Here is a 15,955-nt window from a genome sequence, read left to right on the forward strand (position 1 = left end):
GATACATAAGCTATTACTTCTTTTTTGGGTAGTTCATCTTCGGTCGTTAATCTGTGTGGATGAACTGTTTTGAAAACCTAATTTTCTCAACGAAAACGAGCAAACAAAACTTCATACTTCAGATGCTGAGACTTCAAAATAAAGTAACTTATGTTTATCGGCATTTCAAGGATCCCATTGAAGGTTAAGATCCTCCATAGTTCCCGAGAAACCATGTGAGGTGTTCATTATCACGTGTTATTATATTAACATGTTCTCGATAACTATGACGTTTCCTAAACAAAACTTGTATCGCATCTTGTGGCTGAACCTTTCGCTTGATTGATATTAATAGATACGAAGTGCCGTTAATTGGGCAAATGCTCAAACTGTGACCGACGTTTCCATAATTGGGCGTGGGTTAATAGAATAATGTTGATCTTAGCAATCAAACGCACTTAGGATGACATCACTCGTTTGTCGTCTACTCGACCAAGAAAATAATATGTTTGTGATGCGCCTCCCAGACTAGCGGAATAATGGATCGATATGATATCGTTTAGATTGACAGAATAATGGTGGGCATACATTTGGGAGGTTCACATTAGTCATTTCTAAAAGTTTCAGCCCCTTAAAGGTCTGCTTTTGGTGGAGACTCTAGGAAATTGTCATGGTCAACCTCTAAACAAGTAGGAGTGGTGATCTGTTTTTGGTATACCTATATACCAAAGTTAAGGGTACTGTATTGAGTAGAGTCCAGATGGATGCGCCATCTATATATCTCAGTTTGAATGAAAGAAATAGAGTTGTATTAGCATGAAAAAACATAGAAAGCATCTTCTTGCATAATTTTTCCACCTGTTTTATCGGTGTAGCTGAGTTTGAGGTCGACTGTTTGATTGTAATAATGATGATACTAATTCTGAAATCATTAACTACGATATTTTCGACAAGACCATAGATTTTTCGTGTCCGAAATCCTATAATCCACTCGATGAGCATTCACTCGCACTCTCAATATCCGAATCCAGTTACGTAGGACCATAATGAGCGGTGTCTGGCCGAACAGACGATTCCAACGTTCAAGTTCAGCCCGCCCCCTCCCTCCGATTGCCCAATTTCTACTCGGCAGACCGTCGATGTACCATCCGACCCGACAAAAATTCCACCCATCGGCTCACCTTTGAGCGCTCCATCCTTCGACCTCCTAATTTCGCCTGCGTTCAACATACAGGTAGTCCCATGATCGTGGGTCTCCGATAGCTTTCGGCGTTTCTCGCCTCTAGTACTAGCTGAGCTTGTTCGGCGCGCGTTGTTGCTTAAAGAGGAGCATGCGGATGCACAATATACGCGTCTGAGCGAGTTAGATTATACGGCTAAGTAGTGTTTGTGTTTGTGCTTTGTTTTTTGGTGATTATCCCCAGATTCCTTGGATATTGTGTGTGTGGGACACTGATCTAGTGCCGTTTGGTTAACAGGGATTAACTGAAGTTTTAACGTTGGATTTGACATTGAGCTATCGCATAAAGGTGAGGGTGTGAAAGAATATGCGGGATGTTTGGCTTCACTTAACCTCAAACGCGGTCGTGAATAACGAACAGGTGATATCACCTGAGGTGGCCTTGGTTTAGTCATTCTTATTTTCGAAGATGCTGATTTTCTGGATGATCGGTTTCCTTCAGGTGGAGGTTTCGACGGAATTTGAAAGAAAAAACTGTCTCTCTCGATGAAGGAACTTACACATCAGGAAACGCACTGAAGAAGTTCTGGATTATTATTGCTATCAGAGACTTCCTTGAACAAATTTATATACTATATACGTATACCTACCAATATATATTCGAAATTTTTAAAAACGAGGATAGTAGGTATTTAAATGAAACATCTTCACCCAAAAGGACTCATGCAGGTCTAAGTTGGAACAAAGGGTCCACTATTTTTCTACCTTCTTCTCAAGAGCGCAATATTAAAATGCTCGTTCCATTAGTATTTCAGTGTGTGTGTGTCAGAATAATACAGATAGATTTCGTATTCAGATAACTTCCTCCCTGTCGACGTGGGAGTTGATCTTAATCAATGTTATAAAGTTGTATTTGTGTTTTCATGAGAGGACTATAAAAGTAATTTTGTCAAATGTCGACACATTGTATCCCCGAGTATTTGCACATTGATGAGTTTGGTAGGAATGGAGATGCTGTAGGTAATTAAAATTTCGAAAAAAATGCTATAGGCTGAAGAGGAGATTTCCTCTAAAATGTTTCATGAATTTCAAGTGAACTCACCCTCAAACCCAAAACAAAAAATTGTACAGAAAATCGAACCAAGAATTGAAATTGTCATTTTGTTTTGGGACATGTAGCTTTCTGAAACGAATGGAAAAATTGGTTCCTTTTCTCTTTTACACACGATCGAATTTAATGCCAGCATTCTTTGAATGTTACTTCTCACTATACTCATTTTGAAAGTTAAAAATGTTACAGTGTGCTGCCTATAGATTGCAGTTAGCCAGGTTGTGAAATTTATAGGTTTTTTTCACATAAAAGAAAACACCTGGATACTATTTAATCAAACGTTGGATGAGGTGGAATATTTTTTATAAACCGCTGGTTTTTTATATGCTGCGTACTTAGTTGCCACAATAATTAAAAGTATGTTTAATTAATTGATGATGTAGTTCCTAACAAACTGATGACAAGCAAAACGACCTATTGATACAATGTACATATATCTATTGTTCATCGAATGATGGATGAGCTTTGCATTTTCTGCACTAAATAATAACTTGGTGTGGTTCTGAGTTCACTAGTTCTCTGTCGTTCCATTCTTGTAATGATCTTTCTGATATAATTCCCACTGTGAACTACGACAGTATCATTTTAACTGAATTTCTCCTGTTTCTTTAAGTGCAGGATAATCTCCTCAATTGACTCGGTATTTAAAAGAACAGTTACATAAGTAATTAACCAGCATTAACTAAGTTAAATATCCAGTACGGTTTCCACAGAACTGTGTATCCATTTCACGCATAATGCTACCAAGTCAAGTAGGTACTGTTGACACTGACAGGATTGCCAGTTTCATCCTCTTACAATATCCTTTTCCTCATTATTTCTCAGTAAAGCCATTCCATCAAAAAATTCACTGCGTATTTTGATTGACAGATGACAGATTGACCACAATATGAATATTCTCCTTACTGAGTCAGCTTACGAATTTATTTCCTATGAAGGGAAAGAGACCCCTCGAAAACAACAAATTAACGTGTGAAATTCGCAGCTTTTTCCCACTTTGTCCCATGTTGCCGGGATAAGATACCAGCTTCTTATCTTAATAGAATTGGGTATCGTAGTACATTCATTATTGGAAGAACACTGGTCTCATTCATAGCTGCCAAGGCACGAAAACGGTGCTCGTTGGGCACGGTATCATCCAACTCCCATAACTTCGTTATCGGAATGGAGAATTTCAGGCACTTGGCAAAACAAAGGCGAACAACACAACGGGAATGATTCAACTTCGAGGTGAACGAGCGCGAAAAATTAAACAAAATTTCGCTATTCGATATCATACTCTCGTCTGGATGCATATAAATACTTGAATCGTAATCTTGGCGAATGAAATGCTGGGATCCGGTTGCACTGGGCTGATTTAAAGAAAAATCCAGTTTGTTGGATTGTCCTTCATCGAAATGCTCGAAAAGTCGTTGATTTTTCTTCGGCGAATGGTAGAAGGAAGAAATTTGATGCCCTTCAGTTCTTGTGAACTACTTTTGTTTCGTTACTTCGAATGGAATCAAACAAGTTGCACAAAGGCTACTTATTTCACGAATAAGATCGTTATACTCGAAATCTCCCAATAGTCTAACCAATTGCGAATGAAAATTCCCATTTTCACCCTATCAAACCAAAATCGTATTGAAAAAGTTTGTTTAAGTTTGTTGGCGTCGAGCATTCAGCTATTCGTTGATACTCAAAATGGCTTCCTTATCATTCCTGCATCATAATACTTATTCTATGGACTAAAAAGACTTCGATATTTCAAGAAAGTAACATTGCTAGATACCCCAATCAAACTTGACCTCCATATAGCAAACTACTTCAAAAATACAAACCGACTATGTACTTATTTCAAGTAAATGTTCATTATTCTGTTTTTTCTCGGTTTTTTTGATATTTGAATAGGTACTTCTTGCATTTTTGTAGACGTATTTATAGATTCTCTACATGAGTATACTTGCATGATTGAAATCTGCATTTCCACTGTCCCTATGAATATCAGCTTGCACTTCTTTGAAGAATAGAGGCAGTGTGAATGATTCAACCTTCCATTTTCACCATATATGTTAGCATCTCACTGATTCATTCAAAATTGATGCTGCTTCATGGACCAACTTCAGAATTTCGTATGACAGTTCGTTTTGATTCGAAAGTCATATAAACTGTAGGGTAGGCTTGTGAATGATGTGTGTGGACGATGTTTGAAGACCTGTAGGAACAGCCAGCACATTTTTGGGGTTAATATTGAAAATAAGGAACAGACTTTTCTTCTAAAACTACTCAAAACAAATGAAATTCAATCTGTCAAAGAACCTCCGGGCTTTTGGAACTTATCGGTTCATTTTGATGGGTTGAAAATTGAGGAAAGATGGCTTATGTTGCAAGAAAATATCTCTGTTTCGCCAGTTGTCTAATACCCGCTATGTAGGTAACAGCGCCACCCGAACTCCTCCAATGCTACGGCAATAATCCCTTTATCACTGTTCACAAGTGTAATCGGAACCTCGTACACGAAAGTACGTCTCTGACAACCATTCCTCATTGTCTGAAGTTCCTCCAGTCGATGAGTCATGAACAAGGTGGGTGTGCAGGCTGATAGCGTACGAACATAAAACGATAGTTTAAGATAATAACACACAGAGACTACGATACTCCTCACGAGGATATTGTCCTCCAAGCACACGAATCCCATTACCCTGAGACTCGAGCCACCTGTTTGTGCATTACGCGGAGGGGGATGATGGATCGAAACATCGTCTTCATGGGGTTGGTCGTTATACGGGAACTTTGACTCTTTCAGACTTGCCTCTAATGTTCGCTGACAGTTCTTCGTTTGTGTTGTGGAAACGGTAAAATATAACACTTTGTTCGAGAGGATGCTGAGGGAGCAGGTGTCCGGATTTTCATCCCTTAAATCGCGGATTGTCCCCCGTGAAATCCTTGTTAGGGCGGACCGTTACCCGTCTGGTCCTACTGAAGGCTATTGAGGATGTTTATTGATTTTCTCGTTCTCCATTCGTCAAATAATGAGGGTAATGGGGGAAGGAACCCCTATGTAGGTAGGGGCAGCGGTAGTCCTTAATTGATGATGCTACTATGTGGGGGCAGAGGATTCAGATCATAACAATATTAGACACGCTTACGACTGAGAAAAGGATTTGGTAAAAGTGATATTAAACATATGAAGGAGTGCAAAAGGTAGTTTGAGCCACAGGTGGGGTCTAGAAAAAGCGTCATTTATTATTAACATGAACATGGATGAAATGCTCAGTCACTATGCTTCTCAAGGAACAGTGAAATTTCACAAAATTAAGGTGCGACTTTATTATAAAGAATGAGAAATCAAATCCTCATCTGGCATCATTGGGCAAGCGGATCTACGCCAATGGTTTAATTGGGATGGAAATTCTAAGAATTGAAGAACCAGTTTGGTCGAGAGGACCAGACGTTAGACATTTGTGTGAGAATGCCTTAGAAACCTACTTTGAACTATAGAATTCTTTACGGGGATCTTAATACCTTAATATTCTTTTCGGATACCTTGATTTGGAAGACCCCTAAGAAAGTGTCCTGAACTTTGGCTTGTGTAGCTTATACATGGATCCTACCCTGGTTAGGCTAGAAAACTGGCTGTGACAAACAACCAATTACCTGTTATGGCGAATTGGTAATATGAGGTGATCATGGAAGCCACAAATGAGTTTATTAAAAAATATCTCGCATGCGATTAGGTATTTAGCAGGCAATATATATCACGCTATGAAAATGGGTTAGAAGAGCAGTATGCTCATTATTTCGCTATTTCTTCTGGTGTGATCTTTAACTACTTTCGATGTGGAGATACGAGGTAGCAATTAGTAATTGCACAATAGGTTTATTCTCGCCTTCAACATGTTTTGTAATGATCATTAATCATAATGATCATTCGCAGTGTGAATCTCCTGATGAGCCTAATCAATAGTGATTGTTTCTATTGATTTATGCTGAATTCTTCATGCGTTTATCCCACTGCGTGCACCAGAAACAATTGGAAGAGGTGACTGATCTGAAATTATCATGAGAAGTCAGACGGTTGAGGAGCACGTCCATTATAAAACTTCATTGTCAATGTGAGTTTGAGCGCTACTCTAATTGAACGTCCCAATTATTATATCACATCGAAATCACCTGATTTTCTGTTTGGTTTCGGCATAAATCGTTCAGAATTTCCAGCGTCGAAAGGTACACAAATTGCCACACGCGAAGATAACCAAATTCCGATAGATTTACGAGACAAAAAATGTCTGCGCGATAAAATTTTTACTACATTCTCGATTTTTACGATAATTCAAACATCCGCATCTTTCGCAGATACAAATTCGTCTATAAATATATTTTCGTCAGTGTTTTATTGAGTCTTACTTTGCCCGACAGTCGATAAAGGCGAATGGTCCTGATACGACGGGAACTCGGCCAATATCCATCAAATTGGAATTTCTGCTGCGATATAAACATGGCTATAATCCTCTATCTTTTTTTCAATCATTCGAATGCACTCCAATAACTGAACGGATCGAGGTGTAACGCCGTTTGAATGGAATACTGTTCATTGGGACTGACATATTTCAACAGCGAATTATTGAAGAGGCGGACAAATTCTCGTTTTTTCTGTATGGATATAGAGATCGTTTTGAACAATATTGAAATGATTGTTAGAGCGAACACCTATACAAACGATTTCTGCAATTTTCGAAGTGAGCTTGATGTTGGATTGAAATAAAACAACTTGATGTATTCGAATCATTTGAATGGATTATAACCCTAAGTAGACAAGACATCTCTGTATATATCTATTGGCTTTGTTTCGATCTTAAACAACGAGTGCATAAAGTGCTGAAACATTGGGCTAGTTTACCATTCAAACCCTATCATGTTGACAGATTCCACTGATAAATAAACGTCGAAAAATATGTATATTTCTAATCGGTTGTTCTTGAACTTCATCTGGCAACGTGGAACTACGTTACTATGGTAATAACTGAAGAAGGCGACGATAAGACAGAGGGCTTTCACTCTATTTGCTCGCGCTTCGGATGACAGCTGACATGGTTGTCAAGTTGATAACAAGAATGTCTCTCAAAGCATGTTAGTGTTGGTGAGTCTTTATTGACCTTTGAAATGAGCAATATCACCTAAATCTTGCGTTAAATTAATCGATTTATTGAAGGAAAGTCATCTGAGACCGACCACAGAAATCAACAGGGCCCCAGTCGAATGTCGGTTTGTCCCAACTGTTTCGAAGCGAAGAATCCTCCCATATTCAACTGGTGTCCTGGATCCTGCGAACTGTGGTGACCTATCTCCACTCAACAGTTTGCAGTGACGCTCGGCGAGCAAGTCCTAGCACGCGATGTCTCATGCTCGGTCAAAATAAAATGAATTTAGTTATGCCCGGATGTCCCATGCGAACAATGCCTGATTTATTCATGAAGGGAAACAGTTTGCTGGTGTGCAGGACCGTAATTCCTTTACAAGCTCGTTGATGGGAATTTTTTTTGGGTGTAGACAAAGAAGTTTTTTCGGATGCGATATATGGCGTGGCTGAAAGGGGAACCGAGAGATTTTCCCACAATTTTTGTTGTTGGGGTAACTTTAAGCTATCCTGAGTCACACATCTTGCTGAAATCATTAAGAAGCTCCATAAATCAATGAAATTGTTGTAAGTCAACATATACCCAAGATTTCAATTTGATGAATAGGATAGGACCGTATGGCAAATCATTTGCCCGAAACTAATAGACGTAGACTCGTGTGATTTAAAATTCATGTTACTAAACGGATTAATTTGTACTGCATGGTGCAGCCTTGTTAGTTTTTGAGTAATGATCTCGTATTTATAGACCATGGAGCTCCAAAGTAGCTTGCTGTGTTCATCAAGATTTTCATTGGAGTTGGATTAGTGTGTCGTAAAATGGGAATGGGAGATAGGTGGGTCTAAAGTTGACCACGCATTCAGGTGAATCCCCCAATTTATCCAGTTAATTAAAACTAAAATGAAAACAGGTCTTTTCACGACACGGAATGAGGAGCAGTAATTTTTTGCCGGTGATAAAATGCTAAAACACCATCAGAAGACGTGAATAATAAGTTTAGCCCTTTCGCGTTATGACTTCCAGAGCTAACGAAATGTTGGCTGTGCGTGATGAGCTGGAATTACTCAAGCGAGATGTCACTGGTTAGATATACGGGATTCTGAATATTTTATGAGGATGCATAATTCTTGTCTCGGTTTACTGGCCTAAAATTTTGAGTAGAACACGTGATAATCTCACGATAATTGAGTGTTTCGAGATGAGGAGGGGGCCCTGCAACAAAACTTTGAGGGCTTGAGGTTGGGCTCACTGAATCCGAGTGTGATCAATATGTTGATCTGGATATTGGACCGCAAACACTCCTTATAGTCTAGGCGAAAGTTCCTCGAAAGGGATGCTTGTATTGAATTGACAATTGACATTATAATCAGAAAAATCACAGGTAAATCATCGGAATTTTTAGAAATGAATCGAGTGACGCCTGTATCTTTTATCTTCAGTCGTTTCTTTCGCCCTGTTGAGATACATTTGGGGAAATTTACCACTCTCACACCACATTGTACGAATAAACCCAATAGAACAGTTTTAGAATCAGTCCATTTTAGATGCAATGTGTATTCATAAAAAAAGCCAAAGATACAAACACTGTGAATAATGTGAAGCTATAAAAGTTTCATGGCTATTTTCCGGATCTGTTTCCACGATTTTTATGATTTCCCAGTCCCAGCAATTCCCAGTCATAACTTTTGATCAACAGTAATCAATTCTGTATCACATGTAGAAATGTTCCCCTGTTTCTTGTATACATAACTAATGTTTTTTTCTTTCACAGGTAAATTTCCAAATCAAGATCTATTGCCTGGTGATCTCACTACAATGATAATTTTACGGTGAGCATATTAAGTATTAGAACCAGCGTTGTGTTTGGGTTGAACACACTTCCTACCATCATGATTTGAAAACTGACGAATACGTAGGATTTGAGATTGACAGCTTTCAATTTTTCGAAGTCTATCAAAAGATATGTCGTCGAATGTTTATTTTATTGCCTGTTTTATTACCGTCGAAATAATCATCGTTTTATTGCGCCCACACTTCTCTACAACATTTTTCTATGATGGAGGAGAATATTGCAATAATGTTAAGAGTGAAATATAATTCAATAGGCATTTCAGAGAGTACCGTCAAGCTGTCAATGTTAAGAATTTAATGACGTTTCGTTTCACAGCTCATGAAGTATAATAAACATGGAATTGTGACCACCCCATGGAATTAATATTTTTATTTTAATACGAACTGAACAGAAAGATATTTGTAGATATTGATGTCAGTCAACCCTAAAAGAAGGTCTCTTCAAAATGCTCGTAGATTCTAATGATTCGTAAGAAATCCAAGTTACCCCTCGCTTCTTCCATTTCTGTATAACACAAAATGCGAAATCGCTTGTTTCCCCCTAGCTACGTGCCTTCATTATGCAACCGACGTCTCCAAATTTTCAGAGTGCGCAAAATTCAACAGTTTGCCCCAGCAACGAAGCGTTAGGAGATGTAGATATGTATTTCGCTGTTTTCCTTCAGGCGCTGAAAAAACTGATTCTTATCTCATGAATTTCGCGTCATTGTTGTGCTAAACTTGCTCACAAGAATTCATGCAGTTGATGAAAATATGTGACTATAAACAAAGTGAATTGAAAGATTTGAAGGCCACAATCAAAAGGCCTGTGAGGAATCCAGTTAGAAGGTGCTAAGATCCAGATACTTCTTGCAATTTGCAGTGTTAAAGTTCCCAAGGAACATTTGGAGAGTTTCCTTCACGGAAGATTCTTCTCCTCTTTCTTTTTTCTTTCTCCTGAAACTCTTCACCACAGTAAGATTCCTCACCAATAAAATGAGTTGGTGCATCTTTCTTGGCAATCAGAAATGAGTAAATATGTAAAGTTTCGAGGAATGAATGAGTATGAGTATGAGAGTGCGCCATCTATCGCCGGGTAGCCGAAACTATAACCTGATGAGGGCGTGTGTAGTTTTCATTTGTCGATCTCCGTCAAGAACGGGTGCGTTCCAGATAAATAGCCGCTAATTTTCCGCTTCACGGCATCGGGATCCTGTCGAAACTCCTCAGGCTCACCATAAATATATTAATACCCTCATCAGTGCTCAGGAAGCCGCGGAGCCATAGAGACAAACCGGATTGCAGCAGGATTGAAAACTTATTCACATCCCGATCCGGGCCCCGCTGCAGCGGGATTGCCCCGTTTAAAAATGACTTATTCATATTTCAATTTCCGGAATTTCCCTTTCGTTTCGCTGGAGACCTGAAATATTGAGACGTTTGCCGAACTCGCCGTATTAATTTACGTCATAAGGCGCGCAGGATGCTAACCGGCGGGTTCCTCCGAAGGAAGTCTATCGCAAATCTTGAACTTCAAACAAGGTCCTGATTAAATTGGATGTTATTCGAACGGGTTCAGAATTCATTTCGCATAGTGGGGTTCTGCCGGGATTGCCGTCATAATTATGCTCGTTTTTTTCTTTCAAACGCTCTTTCAGGTCGGGAATGCTTTGCTGGCTTCGAACAAAGACGTTTTGATTCGGTTTCTTCAACGATATTGACTCGTTTTAATGCCGATTTCGGGATGAATGTCATCGGTTTGAACGAGTGAATTAGACATAGCTACATAGAACAAAAAGCACTTAGTTATGGCGTAATTGCATGGTAATTTTGAAAACCTCATTGTATTCGACAGTCTTGAGGACCTAAATGGGATTTCTCATACAGTTTGCTTTACCAAAAAGGACAGACTTTTATTTTAACCAAGTAAAATCATACTCACCCATGTTTTTCATAAAATATTGATATTTTCGCATCTTTTGTAAACGTAGGAGCTCTTAAAATGTAATGTGTGAAGCATAATTCTGAATTTCATTGCCAATAACATAATAATAAGAAGATGGTACCTTCAAACTCAAGGAAGGAGAATAGTACAAGTGCCTAGGGATGAAACAGGCTAGAAGAATCAATCAGAGCCAGATGAAGGAAGAATTGATAGAGGAGTTCACTAGAAGATTGAGTAGGATAATGAAAACTTAACTGAAAGAATCTGATCGAAGCGATTGACATCAAGGAACTTCAATATTCAGACGACTGCGCTCTTATCGCTATCAGCCCAGAAGATCTACAGATAATGTTGGACACCTATAAACATTCTGGAAGCTAAAGGACAGAGTGTTTCAAAATCGCTACCTCAATCTGAAGACCAAGACAGCTGTTTAGAAACCAGTGGCCCTCCCAACGCTTCTTCACGGAAGCGAAAGCTGGACTCCCTACAGGCGACACATCAAACAGCTTGAACAAACGCAACAACGTCATCTAAGACAAATAATGCACATCAGATGGTTCCACAAAGTTTAAAATACAGAAGTCTTGCAGCGCGCGAGTTGTATAACTCAAGTAACGAGGGCCCGACTCAGTTGGAGCGGCCAAATTCTGGGGATGCAAGACACAAACTCCCCAAAAATAGTTCTGTATGGCGAATTCACAGAGGGAGCTCGGAAACCAGGAGGCCAGTATAAGCGGTTTAAGGATTTACTGCATTTGCGTTAGACAGATCATAGTGGAGGTCTTTGGTCCACAGCTATAATGGAGACTCGGGAAGAATACAGCGACGGCCAGATCTGGTTGGTGACTATCCATGCCCGGAGTGTGGAAGGATCTGTAGGTCACGGTTGGGTCTCTTCAGTCACAGGAGGGCAAGTAGCCCTAAGAAATTATAAGTTTGATCGCACTGATGGTCTTTTTGTAGATTTATTCTCGGTAACGAGATTCAGCAATGAATGAATGGATGCCCCTGACACCACTGAAACATGGCTGATCTAAATTTGGGCAACATAGGTCTATTCGTATGTCTTATAGACACATCATGTAGGTACATCTCCTCGAAAGATGAGCTTATCAAGCAAATATGGAATGCTTGAGGAAGTCAAAGTTCCCAAACTCAGAATATCTTCGAATTCGATGATATTTTTTGAGATAGTTATCTTCTTTAGCTTTCAATTATTTCAAAAGTAAAATTTTGAAGATACCGGAGAAGAAAAAGTGAGGAAGAGGCCAAAGTGCTAACAGTAGACAGAAAACAATGGAAGGAATTCATTAAGAGTGTTTATTCAATTAATAATTGAAAAATTGAATTACATATACCGATTGTGAAATTGTAATGCAAGGATAACCCATACACCGAAAGGTAATTTGGGATAATGATTATATATATATATATATATATATATATATATATATATATATATATATATTTTTAAAATCTGATGGGTCATATGCCTTTTCCTCGAGCTAGATTCAAATCGTTCATCCTTGGAAATAACAGTCCTAAAGTAACGTCCCAAAAGCTTCGAGACAAATGGATATTGTCCCTATTGTTGTTAAAATCAGTTTTCCTTCGGTATCATACTTTTTTCGACCATACCTGCTGACTACAATCAACGAACGAACACGGACTGCAAGAGAAGATTGCTTTCTGTGAGCTGACGACAGTTTATTTTAAGAGATCAGGGGTCGGCTCCCCTTGTCTGTTTTTTATCACATACGCGGTGCGCGATTTTCGTTTTATCTCGCGTTGGGGACAACGATGATGTTTTGATAGCTTTACAGTGAATCTCCTCTCGACGTGAAATTCAAGGCGTGTATTTTCGTCAAAATATATCGAAAAACTCCAAACCCGTACAGATCCCATGGAAGAAATAGCACAGTTTGCAAGGATTCTTGCATGCTCATGTTCACATGAAACATTTCCCCGATAGGAGATTCAAATTTCAAAGAAGTCAGTCATCTTGGATATTAATCGTAGCGATGATGAAAAACTGATGACCTCATTAATGAATTGATCTCAGACGAGCAAGAAGAATCGATTTTTTTCTCCTCATAAAATGTATATTAATATTTGCCTGGTTTTTAACAGAAAAATGTTATAAATGTAATCTAATTCGAACATCCGAAGATGTCCTCAGAAAATAATCCTTTCAATTAGCCTCCTCAAAGCGTTTTTTCATTTGTTATCCTGTATTCTTTCGTCATCTTGAAAACGCTGAAATAATCTTCTTTATAAACTTCATCAAGGTCTAATTACTACGCCTCGATTTCTTTAGTGAATTAGATGAATGCAGTCGTGAAATTTAGGATGTAACTGGATAAATTTAATTGCAGAAAGGAAAACATTTTTCAAGTCTTACAGAAAAATAACTGCACCGATCGAAATGATAGTTCTTCATGTTTTCACAATTTCGTTGCACTTCCGTTGATGATCTTGAATATATTGTTTATTCGGCAGGTTTCTGAATTAATTGACCTTGATTTTTTATCATTTTAAAATTCTAGGGTATCCATTTTATAGCAATTTTACGCTCTGTTTATTTTATGTTTGTGTTTTCTCCGAGGATGTTTTTGTTGGATATAATTAAGGAATAAGCTCTCCGAGTGTTTACTGGAAAATATCATACATTGTCTATTATTTCCGCTCATAATATATCAGGCATGTGCAAGGTTTTATTCCAAGAATATGTGATATTGATGTATACTTCTTTAAACCCAGGCCGTATCGATTCTGGGTAATTTACATTCAATTTCTTTCGCATTGTTCTGTCAGATCACTATACGCGTACCTTTTTCTCAATTGTGATCATCCCATTATGTATTCCACCCATTGTCTTCCCCATCCCAATTTTTGGCGTGATGAAACTCTAGCTGGATTGATCATTGTTACGTATCGGAATTGAACGTTACATGAACCAAGGCCATCTGCTTCATTACAGCTCTATGATATACGTAATATCCACCTCCGACGACACAATTGACAATTTTCGGGTGTTTCCACCTGTACATCGCTGTAATTTGGTCGTCAAACTATGAATTATTTTGAGTACACGTGTGAAGCGTGTCATTTTCGTTAGACGCGACAGGTAATTATCGGCGATTGTTTGGGTTATCAGGAAAACGTGAAATCGTCGCAATCAGCTGCGATTTCACGCAGTGACATACTATAACCGAAAATTCTGTGGTTTTACACAACGAATATCGGAATGAATAGCCCGTTTGTGGTTGAAGGTTTTGAATATCATCGTACACATCCTCTTCCTGTCATTTACGAATGTAATAAGATGAAAATGAAATATTGAATTGAAATAATGATAAATTTTAGGTAATTCAACTACACTTATCAATAATTGGTAGAGATTACGTATGGATTTCTTTTCAGTCGTGCCTTTAGTTCAGTAGAATCTGTTATACAGGAGTTGCAGCAAGAGTTCTGATTTCTTATCGGCCTGAAAAGATGCTGACTACATGTTTGTGGTTTGGGAGGACGTATATACAGGGTTAGTCTTTGACTCGTAAAAATATTTTAACAGTAGATTCTTGAGGTCGAAAGAAGCACTTTTTTCCCATACCATTTCTTACGAATCGGCTCGGTTTGAAAGGTGCAGGCTGTTGAAAAACCATAAAAAAATTCTTATTTTTAGTCTCTCACAAATGTTTTCATCGGATGGAAAAAACCCAACTCTTGAAACTGAATTGGACGCTATCTAATGAATATTTGAACGTTTTGTGAAATGAAAGTACATATTCTTCATATTTTCTGGTATAATCCCACGTTTTCGTGGCATTACAATTTTGATGTTCAAAAATAAAAAAATATCTATGATATTCGGAAAATTGGGTACTTTTTTCTTAAAGAAATGGTAATATCAACTGAAAATTCTCTTTTACCTAATCAAAATAAACATCTTCAAGCGAAAAGTGCTGAAATTGATTCATGATGGAATGTTGAAGAGGTGATTTCTATTGCGTAGTGTAGTTTTCGATAAAAAATGTAGTTGAGACAAATTGAGAAAGAATATACAGAGTTCATTGGGAATCTCGAATTGGTGGGTGAGAACAGAGCTCCCAATGCTGACCAAATAGGGCTCAAGATCGTAGTGCAATATTATGTAGCCCCACCAATGGGGGCTACTGTTTTTTTGCTCACCAGTTAGCGCCTTTGTAGAGTGAGGTCCTGAACATAGACAAAATAATGCAAGATTTGTTTATCTACGATGACGGGAACTTGTCATTTCACAGATCATAATATTGGAGAAATTGAATATATAAATATTTGGTTACTATCATCAATATCTTGTTCGTCATGTGTGTAAGTCCCTTTCTGAAAATGATTTGGCTTCACTTCTTTTATAGCGTCGAACACGTAATATCAATAAAAGCATTATAGATGTATGGAGACCATAAACTTAATATCAATCATATAGTTGAGTCTATGATTTGGACCGGACGCTACACTAGCACATCTAGCGGCTAATTCACACGCGGTAGCCCTCATTGCAGATCAAGAAGTTTCTAGGATAGCTGAACTCCTGCTTCGCTACTGTGAAGCTGCCTATCTGAACAGGGTACCAGATAATGGCTGCTGCTTCTTGACACCACTGAACTAGTGATGGATGTGGCATCAAGGAAGGAATTGAAGACTTTGATGCCTGACTGGTGCACCTGTAGGCCTAGATCTTTAGGTCTAGGTGTTTGCATGACCTTATCGCCTATCCTATAATCTTCTCTGAAACCCCTGAAACAATT

The 15,955-nt window shown here is 38.4% G+C and overlaps 1 protein-coding gene across 4 annotated transcripts in view; it reads left to right on the top strand.

The window, feature by feature from the left end:
* Positions 1 to 15,955, top strand: part of LOC123314484 (polypyrimidine tract-binding protein 1) — a 270,957-nt gene that overhangs the window by 41,571 nt on the left and 213,431 nt on the right. Inside the window, exon 1 of one of the 4 annotated variants that reach the window (XM_044899801.1) lies at positions 1,262 to 1,508. The exons of the other annotated variants lie outside the window; for them this stretch is intronic. The gene's annotated coding sequence lies outside the window, so the exon portion shown is untranslated. Of the gene's footprint in view, positions 1 to 1,261; positions 1,509 to 15,955 lie in introns of those variants that run through there. 4 annotated transcript variants of the gene reach the window in all.

This window comes from Coccinella septempunctata, chromosome 5, assembly GCF_907165205.1.
Source record: "Coccinella septempunctata chromosome 5, icCocSept1.1, whole genome shotgun sequence".
NCBI lineage: Eukaryota > Metazoa > Arthropoda > Insecta > Coleoptera > Coccinellidae > Coccinella > Coccinella septempunctata.